Source organism: Capricornis sumatraensis, chromosome 12, assembly GCF_032405125.1.
Source record: "Capricornis sumatraensis isolate serow.1 chromosome 12, serow.2, whole genome shotgun sequence".
In the NCBI taxonomy this organism is placed as follows: domain Eukaryota; kingdom Metazoa; phylum Chordata; class Mammalia; order Artiodactyla; family Bovidae; genus Capricornis; species Capricornis sumatraensis.
Window position 1 is genome coordinate 40908405 of NC_091080.1, and position 19535 is coordinate 40927939.

General features: G+C 44.9%; 1 protein-coding gene and 1 non-coding gene across 2 annotated transcripts in view; both read right to left on the reverse strand.

The window, feature by feature from the left end:
- MTUS2 (microtubule associated scaffold protein 2) overlaps nt 1-19535 on the reverse strand; it is a 259084-nt gene that overhangs the window by 169266 nt on the left and 70283 nt on the right. The gene's annotated exons all lie outside the window — the stretch shown is intronic.
- Nucleotides 18622-18728, reverse strand: LOC138089365 (U6 spliceosomal RNA). Its single transcript, XR_011145796.1, has one exon. It is a non-coding gene; the product is annotated as a U6 spliceosomal RNA (small nuclear RNA).

Consider the following 19535-nt stretch of genomic DNA (forward strand, 5'->3'; position numbering starts at 1 on the left):
TTAAAAAAATCAGGTTTGAGGACTAGCCAAGATGGCAAAATACGATCTCATTTTTACATATATCCTCTGCTTCAAATATATGCCAAAGACATATTTTACATATAAACAGGAGGAACCACAGCCATCTTGCAAATGGAGATAGAAGAGCGAACAGACCACGAAGCCGTGAGAAGGGTCCGTGAGACTCCCAGTCTGGAGGCGGGTTCCTATGGGGACAGGGATACCCTGCACTGCACTGTCCAGAGTGGCCATCAGAGGGGAAAAAAGAAAAAAGGAGCATCTGATCACATCAGTCATTGTCAACGGTGCCACCTTCAGACTCTACAGCAAGCACACAGGCCTTCTTTGATGCAGCCCAAGAATCCATGTTCCAGGCTTGTCTCCCAGCCCACCCCCCTGAACCCCCACCATCATTTGATGCTTCTAAAATACTCATTTCTTTCAGTTCCTTGAACACAGGGCTCACCTTCAACGGGATGAACCTTCTGACTGGCCCAGGCTGCATCGAATTCCCTTCCTCTGCGCCCAGAGGGCTTTCAATTCTCCTCTCCTTTGGAAGATGACACTTGGTGTATCTTTCAACACCGACCCAAGAACAATGACCTATTAACTGTGGACACCTCTTAAGACTCTTGAGACTTCAGGAGTGCTGAAGTATCGAAGGATGAGTTCTACACACCTTTCCCGCTTTCTTGTTTTCCCTAACTGACTCAGTACTCCACGTCACTCAATGAGAAAACAAGAATTCGATTCCAGGCATATCATTCTCCAATCAGCTTCTGCACTGTTCAGCAACCACAAAGACATCTCTGCTGACCTGAAACAAACTGACTGCCAGATATTTCTCCAGCAGAGATGGGTTTATGCAGATCAGAAGACAACTGCAGTTCGGGGACCTCAACCCTGGGGAGCCACATGGAAGTCCCAGACCAGTCCCGGAAGGAGAAAGCTTTTGTAGAGGGGAGAGGAGGTTGGGAGGGCTCTCGTAAACGTCCATGGCTTTCCACTGGCTGAGTCCTTGCCCGGAAAGAAAAGCCTCACAGGTCCTGAGAGCTTCCCATTCTGCCTCCTGCCTCTGTTTCTTTAAAAATATTTTATATTTATTTGGCTGCATTGGGTCTGAGTTGTGGCACATGGGACTCTCTTCTTCAGCCATGTGGGATATAATCCCTGACCAGAGATAGAACCCAGGCCCCCTGCATTGGGGGTGCAGAGTCTTAACTGATGGACCTCCAGGGAAGTCCCTGGTCTCCTGACTCTATTTAAGTGAAGTTTCTGTTTATTAGTTTTTTTTAACATCTTCAAGATATATATTGGACTTCCCAGGTGGCACAGTGGTAAAGAATCCACTCTGCTAATGCAGGAGACACAGAGACTCGGGTTTGATCCCTGGGTTGGGAAGATCCCATAGAGAAGGAAATGACAACCCATTCCAGTATTCTTGCCTGGGAGATGCCATGAACAGAGGGGCCTGGTGGGCTACAGTCCATGGGGCCACAAAGAGTCGGACACGACTGAGTGCAAGGACAAAGTGTATACTAACAGACTTCTGTAGTTAGAGTGCTGGAAATAATCTTTTCAATGTTCTTCTCATTGGTCTAAACTGCAAATGTATGCTATTGATTTGGCCTTCCCAGCGAGTTAATCCTGGATGAAAATGCAAAATGCTTATATCCTCTCTTCCAGCACTTCCCTATGGCATCCTCTGTCCTAGCCCTCCCTCTCACACCCAAGGCACCTGACTGTCTTACATCTTAACTTACCACCTCTGTTTTTCATCCACTCTGGGATTAATAAATTTAAAACATAAAGTGCTGTTTCTAAGTGTTGTTCTAGGCAGGTTGACTACAGCTTCAGAGATAAGGCAACAACTTGAGTTGAGAAACAAATGATTGATGTTTCAAGTGGAGCATGGGAGATGTGACATGGCTAGCATTTTTTAAAAGATATTTTTTGACGTGGATCACTTTTTGTAAAAGCCTTTATTGAACTTGTTACAACACTGTTTCTATGTTTTGGCTTTTTGGTCACAAGGCAGGTGGGATCTTAGCTCCTCCACCAGGGATCAAACCGACACCCCCTGCGTTGGAAGGCAAAGTCTTAACCACTGCACAGCCCAGGAAGACCCAAGGCTAGTATTTTTAATAAGCAGGTTTCATGCCCTGAATAGAAACACACATCTATTATTCTGTATAGTTACTAACCTAGACATTTTCCCAAACAAGATCTTGCTATATCCCAAACGGTCTCAGAAATTTGAACAAAATATTTAACACCTAGATGAAGTTTATGAGCCTACCCACAAACTATAATTACTTAATTTGACTGACTTACTACTCATTAAATTTTGCCTAAGCTCTATCGATGCTCCAATAAAATATTTTGGCACAAAGCAAATTTGGAGATTTATGACATCCTTCTGGACTTAGGGTGTTAACAGCTCTTCCCAGCTTTATTTACCCTGTGGGAAATAACTCCCTGCATTCTACTCACCACATCTCTGACATATGTCTTTGCAGATGCCATACAAAGTCCTATTCTGTGTGGTCCTGAGGACTGTGCTGTGGGAAAGGGGCCAGTATAAGAAACTGATGATTCTGTGATTTCAGAGTCATTACTGTACAACCACACCCATTCAAAAATGTAAGAGAGACACTCAGGGAAAATTTTACACTGACTGATTTCTCTTTCTTTTCAGGTCTAAATATGAAGGCTCTCAAGATCAGGGAATGGTAGGTTGACAACTGAGCTCCCTGGTGGCTCAGCGGTAAAGAACTGGCCTGCCAATGCAGGAGACGCAAAATGCAGCTTCTATCCCTGGGTCCAGAAGATCCCCTGGAGGGGGAAATGGCAACTCACTTCAGTATTCTTGCCTGGAGAATCCCATGGACATAGGAGCTTGGTAGGCTGCAGTCTGTTGGGTCTCAAAGAGTCAGACACGACTCAGTGACTAAACAGCAGCAGGTTGACCACTAGCCCTCAACCTCCAGGATTTCCCACGATGGTCATCCACTGACGATGATGGTCTGAGGATTCAGCACTGGCTCAGTCCAGCTGTGATTTCTCGGGCGCAGCAGCCCTGACACCCCTCAGTCCACAGCCCACCATTCACACACGAGTTAGCCCCCTTCACAAACACTGCAAAGCAGAGAGAAGACACGCTCACGCCCTAGCTGCCAGGATGTCGAAATCCCAGTGGTGCTGGTACCCTGGGTCCTTAACAACTGCTGCTCATCACTCTTCTTTACCTGTAGTTCTCCGCCTAAATCAGATTCCCTCTCAGTCAATTACGTGAAAGAGGCAAAAACTAACAAAACACCACTGATATCTTGGAAACCCGAATGCCAGCCATGAAACCGAGAGACTGAGACTTCTTTTCTGACACTTTCCCATTTTCTATGGCTCATCATTGTCTAAAGAGATGCTTTCAAGCTCAAACTGGATTTCTGAACCCCTACCAGCACCAGGGCTAACAGTGAATATGACTTGGACAAGCCGAGGCACCCTGAGACTCCAGAGCAGCGGCTGAGGGTGACTATGACTCGAAGCTCCGGGCCCCCACAGCCGGCCACATGGCAGCAGTAGACGGTGCTCCGACCCCTCTGCACAGGGCTCCACAGGGCCCTCCTGTAGTGACACACCTAAGCTGGTGTCATCTCAGGACAAATCATTTGAATCCCAGTGTTTCATTTAAAGGGGAAACCATGTAGTTACCAAAGTCCATTGGGCTTTCCAGGTGGCACCAGTGGTAAAGAACCTGCCTGACAATGGAGGAGACACGAGACAGGAGACACAGGTTCGATCCCTGGGTCAGCAAGATCCACTGGAGGAGGGCATGGCAACCCACTCCAGTGTTCTTGCCTGGAGAGTCCCATGGACAGAGGTGCCAGGAGGGCCACGGTCCGTGGGGTTGGGTCTCAAAGAGCTGGACATGACTGAAACGACTTAGCACACACCCAAGTCCACTGTGGTGATGATGTAAATGCCTCTGGGCCACTTGTGGTCAAGGTTTCCCAGTCCAGCAACGATTGAAAAGCAGCCGCTGGCTGACAGAGAGCCACAACACTCCAACATCCCGATAACCTCAGGAGTGCCCCAATGACAAGGCACCGCCTTACACACGCGGAACGCTCGAGCTTGAGAACGAGAGCATGGTAGTTAGAAAAACACACCAAGCAAGTACATCTCTATTCAGCAGCGCTAAACTGTGGTGTCCAACCAATGAATCAGTGCAGGTCCTGTGCTCACCTGTCCCCCCCACCCTCAGGCCCTTAAGCTCTCCTTGGAGTCACTGTCAAGCCCACAATGAGGTCAAACCGATTCCAAGACAAACAAGTGTCCCAAACACCTCCACAGCCCGTGGCCGAGCAGATATGGCTGAGCCAGTGGACCATGGATTCTGGAACCAGTGACCCGGGTTTGAATCCCAGCTCCACTACTTGCTAGCTTTATAAATCTGGGCATTTTTCTTTGCCTTGGTTTTCCCACCTGAATAATGGGGTTAAATAATATTTAACTCCATAGATAAGCAATAAGAGCTTACTGTATAGCACAGGGAACTATATTCTGTATCTTGTAATAACATACAATGGAAAAAGGAATATACATATATATATATATATATATATATATACACATACACACATATAAATATCACTGTATCACCTTGTTGTACACCTGAAACTAAGATAATATAAAACAACAAATACTGCATTTACAAGTAAGTATTTAATGCCACTCATGGGTGGCATAAAACTGAGTTCGTATGTGAAAAACAGATATTATTAACATGCTATAAGTGCCATGTAAGTGTGGTAACACGATGTTACTTGTCTAAATTTACTTTTGGCTGCGCTGGGTCTTCGCCGCTACATGCGTGCTTTCTCTCCTTGTACCCAGTGGTGGCTACCCTCGAGCTGTGGTTTCCTGGGCTTTTTATCGGAGTGGCGTCTCTTGTTTTGGAGCATGAGCTCTAGGCCATGCAGGCTTCCGCAGTTGTGGCACATGGACTCAGCTGACCCGAGGCACGTGAGAGTCTTCCCGGACCAGGGATGGAACCCATGTCCTGTGCATTGGCAGGTGGGTTCTCAACCACTGGAACCACCAGGGATGTCCTTGGTTTTCTTCACCAGGGAACATGGGAGGAGACAAAAATAGGTGAACCCTCTGAGGATTAATCACTGAAGACACTGTCTCCTCCCACCATAAGAAGGACCATGTGGGGTCCACTTCAGCTGTGAGATGGAGCTTCCTAGCTTAATTCAATGGGCAATAAATTATATTTTAAGTGTAATAAAGGAAAACATACAAACAGACATGTGGCTGAGCTATATAAAAGAGCAAAAGATAAATCAAGTAAATTGGCAAGTTAAATAAATAAAGGGGAAATTTTTCTTTTTTTTTCCTCCAGTGAATTTCTTTTTCAATTGTCTCCTTGCTTGGGCTAGAGAAAATGATTTTCATCCTAAGTGGATATTACCAGTTTTAATGACTGAACTAAAACAAAGATAGCTTTACAGCCTTAATATTGTGAGGATAACATGAAGAAATATTATGAGAATTTAACACATGGGAGGAAGTCTCTCCACTGAGCAAGATAAATACTGAAAATTATAACTGTTTCTTCCTTGGGGACAAAAAAGATCACCATAACAAATTACTTTTGGCTTTCTATCCTCTGAAGAAGTTTCTAAGAAGTTCCCAGTGATGAGTTTCTTGAAACTAATGTTTGTGAAAAGTCCTGAACGTTCTTTTCCTTGATCTCATGCGCCACACCTTCTAGGGATGAATGAACTTGTAATTTACAAGTCAGCTAAGCATCCCTGGCTGGTGCAAGGGCCCCTGGGGACCCAAGACCACTGCACTCCCCCTAATCCAGCAGGATACTGACCTCCGAGCTGGGTGGTGCTTTCCCAGGATCAGAGCTGACCCGCATCTCATCTGTGTTTCTAATGTTTGTTGACTTTCAGAATCTACATGTTGTCTGTTTACCCCTATGGTGCCTGTGTAAGGGGTTTGAGGGAGGGATTTCAGGACTTTCCAGTTGGTTCAGATGGCAAAGAATCTGCCTGCAATGCAGGAGACCTGGGTTCAATCCCTGGTTTGGGAAGATCCCCTGAAGAAGGGTATGGCAACCCACTTCAGTATGCTCGCCTAGAGAACTTCACGGACAGAGGTGCCTGAATTCATGGGGTCACAAAGAGTTGGCCATGACTGATCCACTTTCACTTTCACAGGTGAGCAAAGAAAAAAGATATGAATACAGGTGGGAGCAGCACACTTGAGCGCTGCATGAAGATGCTCTGACGGCCTGCATGCCAGAGACGGTCCCTCCCGGGCTCTGCTGAGCAGCTCTGTGCTGCTGGCACAGAACTTCAGTACTCAGCCAGGCAGTTTCCACTCCTCCTCAGCCTTCACTTCCTGCGTGCCCAAAGCCCCAGGTTCAGCCAGAGGTGAGAGGTTAGGGCCTCCTTGGGTCTTTCCTGAGCATACACACAGCCCTGGGAATATGCACAGATCTAACTAGGAGCACAGGTTTTCTCAGGTGGTTCAGACGGTAAAGAATCCACCTGCAAAGCTGGAGTCGTGGGTTGGATCCTTGGGTTAGGAAGATCCTCTGGAGAAGAGAATGGCAACCCACTCCAGTATTCCTGCCTGGAGAATCCCATGGACAGAGAAGCCTGATGGACAGAGGACCCCATAGTTCATAGGGTCAAAGAGAGTCAGACATGACTTAACAGCCGAGCAGGAGCACGAAGTATGAACACAGTCTTCTAGATTCCCAGTAACATATATGAGCTTTTTACAGCTCCCCTTGGATACCTTCTTCCCCATGTTTTCCTTTTTAAACTTCCTGGTTAGCCTACTGTTTGTTCAACTGCTACCCCCTGCCTCAAGCCACCTTTGTGATTTTGGAATCAAAGTGCTTGGAAGACTTTAAAAAAATTTTTTGGCAGCAGTGGGACTTCGCTGCTGCACATGGGCTTTCTTAAGTGGCAGTGAGCAAGGGCTACTCTTCGTTATGGTTCGCAGGCTTCTCTTGTCCAGAGCACAGGCTCTAAGATGTGAGCTTCATTAGTTGTGGCCCATGGCCTTAGTGGCCCCACAGCACACGGAGTTTCCCGGGGAATGAACCCACATCCCCTGCATTGGCAGGGGGATTCTTAACCTCTGGACCACCAGGGAAGTTTCTGGAAGACTGTAAGACCAACTAGATTTGGCCTATGAAGGTGGGAAGAGAGCTCAGTCCTAGGAAAGGTAACAATTTTTTTTTAAGGAGATACTAAAATGGGGAGACTTAAAATCAAGTGGACATAAATAAAGTCTCTTTTCAATTAGGCTTATAAGTTCTGTTCGCATGTGCATGCTCAGTCGTGTCCGACTCTTTGCAACCTCATGGACTGTAGCCCGCCAGGCTCCTCTGTCCATGGGATTCTCCAGGCAAGCATACTGGAGTGGGTTGCCATGCCCTCCTCCAGGGGATCTGCTCGACCCAGGTATAGAACCCACATCTCCTGAGTCTAGCAATGGTAGGTGGATTCTTTACCACTGAGCCACCTGGGAAGCCCTTTTAGTTCTGTTATGAATAGCTATATATTGAGAACATGATTTATGGAAAAATTATACCTTCATCAGAAGACCAGGACATGCATGTTCCAATAAGTTCAAAAGGCCTACCCTGAGACACCTCCTCTCACAGGGTACTGTCCTACCAACAATAGCCAAATCTAATATGCAAACTAACCTGTCTCCCTGTTCATAATGGACTGAAGTCAAAGGCTACTGGAGTCAAAGGAAGCTAGCATGTCGGCTGACCAGTGACCCGACACCTGGAGACAAATGATGAGTTGGTATAACTGAAAGTTTAAAGGAAACAGAAAATAAATGATGAACCACTGGGTCAAATGCTGCAGTTCTGTCTGAAGATACAGACATATGGTTATGGATACCCAGGGAAGTCCAGTCTCTAGGAAACATTTCAGGCAGTTCAATTCCAAAATAAATGAACTTAAGCACCTGCAGACTGGGACCTCTCTGGCAGCCCAGGGGTCAAGACGTACGTAGACTTTCAATGCAGGGCATAGGAGCCTGATTCCTAGTCAGGGAGGTAAGATCCCACATGCCTCAGGGCCAAAAAAACCCCCAACAAAACCAAACAAAAAACAGAAGCAATATTGTAACAAATTCAATACTTTAAAAATGATCCACATCAAAAAAAAAAAAAGCTTTAAAAACAAAGAAACAACTTCAGACTTAGCACAGTAGGGCTGTAGCTTAATTTGCTTTTGTGTGCTTAGCTGCTCAATCATGACCAACTCTCTGCGACCCCATGGACTGCAGCCCGCCAGGCTCCTCTGTCCGTGGGCGTCTCCAAGCAAGAATACTGAAGTGGGTTGCTATGTCTTCCTGCAGGGTATCTTCCCAACTCAGGGATCGAACACAGATCTCCCACATTTCAGGCGGATTCTGTACCATCTGAAAATGTGCTTTTAGTGAAACATGATTTCTATCTTTGCTCTACATTTCACTTTTCTTTCTTTATCTTAGGGTATGTGTTTCTTTCTAATACACTAGAATTAATACTGTGTATGTGACTGTGTCCACACAAGCTGGTTCTTACATGCCCAGTACTGGAGCTAAGTGACCATAGCGTTGTGTGCTTGGTGGAGACGTAGGCTTGTGAGTGGAGAGGTCAATCAGCCGTGGCAAAGTGGTTATGAAATGCCACTCTTCGAGGAATAACTTCTCTCTCCAATATTAAAGATGCATAAATTATTCAATCCCATTAGAAGAGGGTTTTACAGAAAAGTATTCAAAGTCATCTTCATTTGGAAAACAACCAAAGACAAAAGAGCTAATCAACCAAATTTAGGGCTGAGAAAGTTTCCTCTTCATTTAACACATTTCATGTCCCTATTTGTTGATAAAGTGTGCTCACCTCACACATCTACATGCTGCTGCTGCTGCTGCTAAGTCGCTTCAGTCGTGTCCGACGCTGTGCAACCCCATAGACGGCCTCCTACCAGGCTCCCCCGTCCCTGGGATTCTCCAGGCAAGAACACTGGAGTGGGTTGCCATTTCCTTCTCCAATGCATGAAAGTGAAAAGTGAAAGTGAAGTCACTCACTTGTGTCCGACTCTTCGCGACCCCATGGACTGCAGCCCACCAGGCTCCTCCGTCCATGGGATTGTCCAGGCAAAAGTACTGGAGTGGGGTGCCATTGCCTTCTCTGGTACTGATGCTTAAAAACACAGCAGCTGTTACTAGTTTTTAAAGAGTTTACTTATGGTCCATCCATAAAATTTCTCCTCTATCTGAGGAAAATCTTCCCACAGATATCTTCAAATGAAGGGACTAGCTGTTTTTATACACCAAGTGAGGTAAACCAGAAAACCTGGGAACCTCAATGATCACAGGGTCAGATATCATAGGTACAATTTGAAGCAACAATATACCTACTGAGATCACAGTGCAAATCAAATGTAGTTTCAGATTTTCCAAATAAAAAATTTTAAAATACTCAATTGTCAAAGTTTGCCTTTAATTGTTCAGGGAAGATATTTACTTTCTGAGCTTTTATTCCCCTGGGTTGAGGACACGTAGCATCACGGTATAAGACTTAATTTGCTGAGAGTAGGTATAAAAATTTTAGACAGCTGGGCTGAAAAGGCCCTCTGCAGCCATCCAGATGGTTGCTCCGCCTCTCTGCTCTAAGGAAGAACCTCTCGCTGGCTATGACACAGTGTCTACTACATATTTCCAGTGGCACTGCCTCAAACAGCATCTTTTGACAACATTCAGGCCAGTAGTTGATCTGTTAAAATTGTAACTCCCTTTATATTTACTCACTTCTTTCCAATTCTGTATAATTTCTTTGTATCTTACACACAAACCCATCTTAAACAATTCTTTACTTTAACATCTCACTCAAGACTTGGAGCCTATAATAATTTCCTTTAAATTAGGATCATTTCCAATTTTCTTTCCTTCTTTTAAATGAATCCACCTTCTCTCTTCACTTTTTTTCTTCATTTACTCTCTTTACCGTCTTAGGTTTGTGGCTGTTAGCACAACCTAAAGGCTTTGTGTTGTTCAGTCGCTCAGGCGTGTCGGACGCCTTGTGTCCCCATGGACCGCAGCACGCCAGGCTTCCTTGTCCGTCACTATCTCCCAGAGTTTGCTCAAATTCTCATCCACTGATGACTTCCAAAGTCTTATCTCAAGCCCAGATCTCTCCCCTAAACACCAGATGTGTATATTCAACTGCCGACTCTTTGTATGTCTATTAGCATGCCAAATGTAAGATGTTTAAAAGTGATTCTGATTTTCCCCTCAAACCTGTTCCCTGCCCCACTAGGGTGGCCATAAGGAGAGTGAGGAAGACACCTGGGCCAATCTCAAGGTGAGAGGACCCACCATTGCTCCCTCCTTAGGTACTGGGGCATGGAAAAGATCTGAAAACCTTCCCACAATTTAAGGTAAACAGAACAGAGTTGAGAGTAGAGAGCCACATTCCTACTGGGGACAGCCGTGATCAAGGGCACGAGGACCCTTTTAGCAGAAGCTCCGAGAGAAGATAAGAATGGTCTTGGGGAAACAGCAGAGCCAATGGAAGTCAACATGCAGAGATGACCCAGTCAACACAGAGAGCTGGTCCTGCCCTGGAAGCAGTTATTAGGTACCACTTGCACCAAGAGAACAGATCATGAATGACACAGTTCAGCCATGGAAAAACAAAGAAAAATATGACTCTCTTCATGACCAAGTTGGGACTGTAAATGCAAACCCACTAAATATATAAAGAGAACATACAAACACATGAGGTTGTTGGGTGAATCTGTCTCTGTAAACATGAATGTTTACATAAGTTATACAGTTAAAATATGTATGTTACTTAAAGGCTCATCAGCCACAAGAAGATGCAGGCAAGTCTCCATTGTAAGTTTCAAGGAAAAAAACCCAAGGGTATATTTTTGAGACGCTGCATAACTGAGCTCTGTACTTCCAGGTAGCAATTGGTAGCCATGTGCACATAAAGCTGAAGTCTATTTCTGTTAGCAAATTGTATTGCTGTGCTCAAAGGCAATCATTAGTAAGTTCCATACATCCAGCAATCTAAGCAACTACCAGAAATAACCATAGCCCTCTAAGCCACACTGCTCCCCAAAGTTCTTGACAGTCTGTACATATGATAGACACCTACACAGGCTGCTTTCTTTGTTACCATCCTAAAGCGATTTTTTTCCCAGCACATATATCAGGGGGAGAACACCCACAGTCTAACGGCAAATGCAATGGGGCACTGTCATTTTCTCCTCTGTTACTGCCTATGGAAGTTTCAAGTGAAAATGACTGTAATTATGGAGGGAGGGACAGCAAATTCACCTCCCCTGGGGGTGAGTGGAATCAAAACCCTTTCCTTTATAATATATCCATAAATATTTTCCTTTACCATCCATTACTCTTTGCATTCTGAAAATAAGAGGCATAGTCTTATAACCAGCTTTCATCATTCAAAGAATTTAGATTTTATCTTTACAATGTATAAGGAATACTGGACTTCAGGGTCAATTTTTCTGTTTCGAATTCTTTTCAGCTTGGAATAAAGAATGTGGATTTTCTAAAAACAGGATTAAACAACAAAAAGTTAAGAATCACAAAAATATGACTCGACACAAAAACAGAAATATACATCAATGGGACAGGACAGAGAGCCCAGAGATATATCCATGCACCTGTGGTCACCTCATCTTTGACCAAAGAGACAAGAATAAGCAATGGACAAAAGACAGCCTCTTCAATAAATGGTGCCGGGAAAACTGGACAGCTATGTGTAAAAGAATGAAATGAGAACACTTCCTAACACCACGCACAAAAATAAACTCAAAATGGATTAATACTTAAATGTAAGGCTAAAAACTATCAAGTCCTTACAGGAAAACATAGAACACTCTGACATAAACTGTAGCAGATTCTTTTCAACTCATCTCTTAGAGCAACGAAAATAAAAACAAAAATAAACAAATGGAACCTAATTAAGCTTAAAAGCTTTTGCAGAGCAAAGGAAACAAACACAGGATGAAAAGACAACCTTCAGAATGGGACAAAATGTTTGCAAAAATACAATTCTCAGGTCCCGAGAGTGTGTGTAACTGTGTGTGTGTGTGTGCACACGTCGTGCACTTAGTTGCTGAGTTGCTCTTTGCGACCCTTTGGACTGTAGTCCGCCAGGCTCCTCTGTTCATGGAATTCTCCAGGCAAGAATACTGGAGTGGGTTGCCACTTCCTCCTCCAGAGGATCTTCCCAACCCAGGGATCAAACCCATGTCTCCTGTGTCTCCTGCATTGGCAGGTGGATTCTTTACCACTGAGCCACCTGGGAAGAGTATATATATATATATATATATATATATATACGGCTTACATATTCCACTCAGATTCAAACTATCCATTTGATTTATGAACATGTTATTGGCTGAAAATATAATTGATGCATGAAGAGACTGAATGACTGTCAGCAGAGGAAGAGTGGGCTGCTTCAATTTAGGGGCTAGAAAGAAGGCGGCTAGACACTGTTCAGCATTTCACATTTTCTCTGCAAACAGTTAATCCTTATAAAACATAAATCACAGGGAATTTAATTTTCATGAAATACTGACCATAAATAATCCCCATCTGTCCCACTGGGACAAAGGAATCAGCTCTCCAATTTATTCCACGCAATCCTATGCAGAAAGGAAGTTCCTATGCACGTGACCCTGGGGGTGTTAGAAGAAAACTATAATTTGTGGCAAATCAAATCAGATGACAGAGTCCCTAATCAACGGAGGGCAATATATTTATTAGGCAAAGAGACTAATTTTAGAATGCAAAACAGAATGACGCTTGGCTAACCTTTCATTATGTATTGCTCCTTTTTACAGTTCAAACTCAACGTTGTTTCCACGTAGTCAAAGGCCTTCAAATTCCGTAATTCAGTACGGACAACCATGACAAACACTAATGAACCGAGCATGCCAGCCACCGTTCTGCTTGTGATGGCTCACTGGCTATTTTAAATGTTGAGGTTTAAACAGTGCGAAGGATTTCTCAAGGGTAGAACAGTAGATAGAAACGTGCAAACTACCATGGGACCCTCCTCCTTTTGTTGTCAGGAAATTGGTTTCGTGATCAGCTCAGAGGTAAACAGAATACATTACGTGTGCTCTGAAACATGCAACGTGTCACGTTATGAAAAATAAATGGTGTTGGCATGTCATTGGATGTCCAGGGAGCATCAGAGCATCTGGGATCAGTGAAGCATGCTTTCTAATAAAGTAAAGAAATGCTGGTTTAAGCAGGAAATGAGAGGGAAACAACTGGTAACTTGTAGGTGTGCTGTTTCCAATTAATATAGAAGCAAATGAAGGCAGGCTGCCCTTGCAAGTAACGCCCCAGTTCACAATCTGCCTTACAGGGAAGGGAGCGTAGAAGGCTGTGCTCCCGCAGAGACCTGGAAAATATCGAAACAGGGGAGAGGTAAAAGAGAAAAAAAAAACCCCTCAATTTACATCTAATTTCAGGCCTCAGAGCTATCAGAAGATATACAAAAGACAGCTGCAATTTCAACATCGGGATACACACAGAGGGGAGTTTCAGAAGTTTATGTAGGTATTTGAGCCACAAAATGAAAGTGGAAAGAGCAATATCATTTCTTTGAATGCAGTACTGAGCCAATCATCTTCTTGGAAGGTTCAGATAATTCATCATCCTGACCTTCTCCGGGAGACAATCAATATGCTATTCCCATCCTAACCATTCACACCGAACTATATCTCATTTCCTAAGGAAATGGAAGACGTTTACCACAGTACTAAAGGCCTGATATTTCTGATTACCAAGTCTTTCCACTCACATATGAAAGTTACAGCTAGCCAGGCAACAGACCCAAAACTGGAGCTTTATTTTTAAAATTGTATTTATTTATTTGGCCACCTTGTACAGCATGCGGGATCTCAGTTCCCTGATCAGCAGTGGAACCCGTGTCCTCTGCATGGGGAGCTCAGAGTCTCAACCACTGGGCCATGAGGAAAGTCCAAAATTGGAGCTTTAAAGGCAAATAAATTAAAATGTGAGGGTAAAACCAACATATAAAACATTTAGCATCACATAAGACTCTGGAGACTCTTGAGAGTCCATTGGACAGCAAGGAGATCAAACCAGTCAATCCTAAAGGAAATCAACCCTGAATATTCATTGGAAGGACTGATGCTGAAGCTCCAATACTTTGGCCACCTGATGCAAAGAGCTGCCACCCGATGCAAAGAGCTGCCACCTGATGCAAAGACCCTGATGCTGGGAAAGACTGACGACAAAAGAAGAAGTGGGCAGCAGAGGATGAGATGGTTGGAAGGCATCACTGATTCAATGGACAAGAACTTGGGCAAACTCCAGGAGATAGTGAAGGACAGGGAGGCCTGACATGCTGCAATCCATGGGGGTCGCAGAGTTGGACACAATTTGGTGACTGAACAACAATAAGACTTTGGAATGTTAATTTATTTCCTTAAGATCATTAACATTTAGGCCTAAAGAGAAAACAAAATAAACTTGACAACTGAAGCAAGTGACTCAGCTACTTACATGTTCTGGGACTCGAACTTATCAAGGAACATCATCCCTCTCAATCTCTTCGTGAACAGACAAAATCTTACAATAGAAGGGCTGACTCCAAGGGGTAAAAATGGAGTATACAGATACTTCAACACAGTCTCTGTTCAGTTGCTCAGTTGTGTCTGACTCTTTGCAGCCTCAATGGAGCCTGCCAGGCTCCACTGCCCATGGGATTTCCCAGGCAAGAATACTGGAGCGGGTTGCCTTTTCCTTCTCCAGGAACACAGTTTACCAAATATCAGTAAACAAAAGAAAGATAGGTCATGGGGGAAAATCTACCATAAAAACAGAAGAGATACAATGAGTTTGTAAACAACACAGATCCCAGATCAAAGAAAGAGCTACTCAGAAGGGCACCTGACACACAGTAGGCACATGTTCAGTGGATGGTAGAGGGAAGAATGAATTAAATGATGAGGATGAGGATGTATGGAAAATGTGATTGGACGATTTCTACGACCTTCCTGAAGACTGGGGCAGCAGTTGCAGGCCCAGAGCAGAATTTCAAACAAGGCCCCTTGTTTCAAAATTATTAAAAATTCCAAGATGGTGGCAACAGGACATGAGGCTGTGTGTGGCTGCTCAGCTGTTCACCCCACAGCTGGCCCTGCCCCTGTCACGGCACCCCGAGCTGCTCCCGGGCACCCCAGTGCTTTCAGGCCACTGAGGTTCTGAGTTCAAACACGCTCCTCCCTCTATCTTGCCTCAGGTTCCAAACACACACAAGGGCTTTGTTCCTAATGTGCTCCTTTATGTTTGGCCCTTAAATCTCTCACTGTGCCTTCTGGCCCCAGAATAGAGCAATCATGTCTCCACTTCATATTCTGTTCACAGCTCATCGACCCTAAAGCGGTGTTACCCCACCTCAAAACTTCAGTACCCTTCAGTCCCCGAACCCAACGGATGCTTTCTAGTCCTTACTTATGCACATTCATCTGCTCATCATACATTCATTGCTTTATTAAAATTAATTTTTGCCAGAATATAGGTGCTTTACAAGGTTGTGTTAATTTATAATGTACAGCAAAATGAATCAGCCATACATACATGTTATTGTTGTTGTTACAGTTCAGTCATTAAGTCCTATCCAACTCTTTGCAACCACATGGACTGCGACACACCAGACTCCTCTGTCCTTCACTATTTCTCAGAGTCTGCTCAAACTCATGTCCATTGAATCAGAGATGCTATCCAACCATCTCATCCTCTGTTAACCCCTTCTCTTCCTACCCTCAATCTTTCACAGGATCAGAGTCTTTTCCAATGAGTTGGCTCTTCACATCAGGTGGCCAAAGAATTCGAGCTTCAGCATCAGTCCTTCCAATGAATATTCAGGGTTGATTTCCTTTACGATTGACTGGTTTGATCTCCTTGTAGTCCAAGGGACTCTCAAGAGTCATCTCCAGCACAATTCAAAAGTATCCATCTTTGGTGATCAGCCTTCTTTATGGTTCAACTCTCACATCCGTATTGGAAAAACCATAGCTTTGACTATATGGACCCTTGCCAGTGAAGTGATTTCCCTGCCTTTTAGTACACTGTCTGCTGCTGCTGCTGCTTCTAAGTCGCTTCAGTCGTGTCCGACTCTGTTTGACCCCATAGATGATAGCCCACCAGGCTCTGCCGTCCCTGGGATTCTCCAGGCAAGAACACTGGAGTGGGTTGCCATTTCCTTCTCCATTGCATGAAAGTGAAAAGTGAAAGTGAAGTCACTGAGTCGTGTCTGCAGCCCACCAGGCTCCCCCGTCCCTGAGATTCTCCAGGCAAGGACACTGGAGTGGGTTGCCATTTCCTTCTCCAATGCATGAAAGTGAAAAGTGAAAGTGAAGTCACTGAGTCGTGTCCAACTCTCAGCGACCCCATGTACTGCAGCCTACCAGGCTCCTCCGTCCATGGGATTTTCCAGGCAAGAGCACTGGAGTGGGCGCCATCGCCTTCTCCAATGCATGAAAGTGAAAAGTGAAAGTGAAGTCCCTGAGTCGTGTCTGCAGCCTCCAGGCTCCTCCACCCGCACCCGCGGGATTCCCCAGGCAGGAGCACTGGAGTGGGCGCCATCGCCTTCTCCAATGCATGAAAGTGAAAAGTAAAAGTGAAGTCACTGAGTCGTGTCCAACTCTCAGCGACCCCAGGGACTGCAGCCTACCAGGCTCCTCCGTCCATGGGATTATCCAGGCAAGAGTTCTGGAGTGGGCACCATCGCCTTCTCCGAGTACACTGTCTAGGCTGTCATAGCTTTTCTTCTGAGGAACAAGTGTCTTTTGATTTCATGGCTGCAGTTATCATCTACAGTGATTCTGGAACTCAAGAAAATAAAATCTGTCACTGCTTCCACCTTTTTCCCTTCTATTTTCCATGAAGTGACAGGACCATGATCTTGGTTTTTTTAATGTTGAATTTCAAGCCAGCATTTTCACTCTACATATAAACAGATACTTAGGAGGGGCTGCAATGACCCCAATTTTATGCTAGCCACTTTCCAGTGTTTACAATGGTCAACAAAACCCTCTCTCTCTCTCTCTCTCTCTCTCACACACACACACACACACACACGAGCAACCTCACCTTGACTTCTAGGAAGCGCTGATCTCCCAAGCATCTTCCTGCCTGTCAGCCCCTCCCTGACTCTCTGTGCTGATTTTCTCCACCATAAGTGGAGTTGTCACCTGAGTCTTTAGCCCACGACCCCCTCCTAGGCGGGCTTGGACCGTCTCAGGACTGTGTCCTCCACTCATACAAGGATGGTTTCTAAACTGACGTATTTATCTTGAACTCACGCCAAGGTCGGAGAAGGCGATGGCACCCCACTCCAGTACTCTTGCCTGGAAAATCCCATGGACGGAGCCTGGTGGGCTGCAGTCCATGGGGTCACGACGAGTCAGACATGACTGAGCAAGTTCCCTTTCACTTTTCACCTTCATGCATTGAAGAAGGAAATGGCAACCCGCTCCAGTGTTCTTGCCTGGAGAATCCCAGAGACGGGGGAGCCTGGTGGGCTGCTGTCTATGGGGTCTCACAGAGTCAGACACAACTCAAGTGACTTAGCAGCAACAGCAGCAGCAGCACGCCAATGTTCTCTGCTCGTATATCTCACCTGCTGTATATGGACCACACAGCGCTCACACCCAACCCACCCAGATCTGAACTCGCAACCACTATGTCCCTCTTCTTCTGCTTTGTACACACCTTAACCTGACTGTGTGTGCTTGTCCGGGCCCCTGCACTAGCCCAGAAATGTCCCTAATACAGTGCCTGGAAGTTGGCAGATACTTAAATTTTTGTTGAAACAAACAATCCCCCTGCCTAGGGTTCCTTTTGTAATTTTATCTCCTTGAATGATTTCAAGCTTGAGTGTGCAATTGGATCTTATTATAATAAATTAGAATGCTAAATTCAGTCAGAGCCAAGACTCTCACATTGAAGAAGACACTGAACTGGACATTGCCAACATTTAATTCCCCATGAAAAATTAGGTCTGACTAATCCTTTAATTCATTACACCATTTTATTCAGTTTATTAAATGCTTCGACTTGCTAGGTGACTTTTTTCTCTTCACAGGCCAAAGAGCATTCGCATGGATAAGAGGAAATCCTTGATGTATTAAACCCTAGATAACTAGAAGCATAAATCACTTTGGTCTTGCTGCAGCCAAGCACTCTCAGGAGGAGAGGAGCAGAGCATGTTTGAAGGGCAACGATCTTACAGAGGCGCTTCCCAGGTGGCTCAGTGGTAAGGAACTCACCTGCCGATGCAGGAGATGCAGGTTCTGTCCCTGGGTCAGGAAGATCCCCTGGAAAAGGAAATGGCAACCCACTCCAGCATTCTCGCTGGGAAAATCCCATGGACAGAGAAGCCTGGAGGCCAACAGTCCAAGTGGTCACAAAGAGTCAGACATGACTTAGCAACTGAAGAGGCAGCAAGAGTCTACAGGGCATCAGGTTCAGCACCTATACTTTATTTATTTATTTATTTTAAATATGGAACGCTTCACAAATTTGCGTGTCATCCTTGCACAGGGGCCATGCTAATCTTCTCTGTATCGTTCCAATTTTAGTATATGTGCTGCCGAAGCGAGCACCAGCACCTATACTTTAAAAACGACAGGGCTGAAGCTCAGTGAAGTGCAGTGGCCCCGCCATGTCACATGGGAAGTCACCGACAGAGCTGTCATGAGATTCTGGACACAGATTCCCACTAATGGGTCCTGTTTCCATGCCGCCACAGTCATCCATGGTCTCCAAACCTTATGGCAAAGACTGCTGGCTGTTTCCCTGCGTGCATTTCTCCTTTCATTTTACTAAAAAAAAAAAAGACACTCCCTAGCCATCTATGGGGTCGCACAGAGTTGGACATGACTGAGGAGACTTAGCAGCAGCAGCAACAGCCTCACTTGTAGCTAGGAAGGGCCAAGTAACTAAGCTCTGATGCATGACATGTAAGCAGAACTGTAGACTGCATCTTTTAGAATTTGCTTTGAAAAGAATGGGACTAGCTGGTGTTTGGCTCCTCTTCCTTCCTCCTGACCGGAATACTGACATAATGACTGGATTTCAAGCAGCCATTCTGGGCCATGATGTTCACTGAACTGAAGATGGCAGAGCAATATACAGTGCTTGACTCCCTAACATCTATTAATACAAGCCCTCCAGATTCCATTAACATGACAGAAAAAAATAATTTTGCCCCATCTAAGCTGTAATTATTTTGGATTTTCTATCATCTTGCAGACAAATGTAATCTTGACTGATATAACCTTTCTGCTCTTTCTTCCATTTGACTCCCTGTACTTAGAGATCTCAGCTCCACTATTGTGAATATCTGGTCTATTCCATCTTCCTCATGACGCAAAGCAACTCCATATGTTCCCCATCCCACCCTGCAAGTC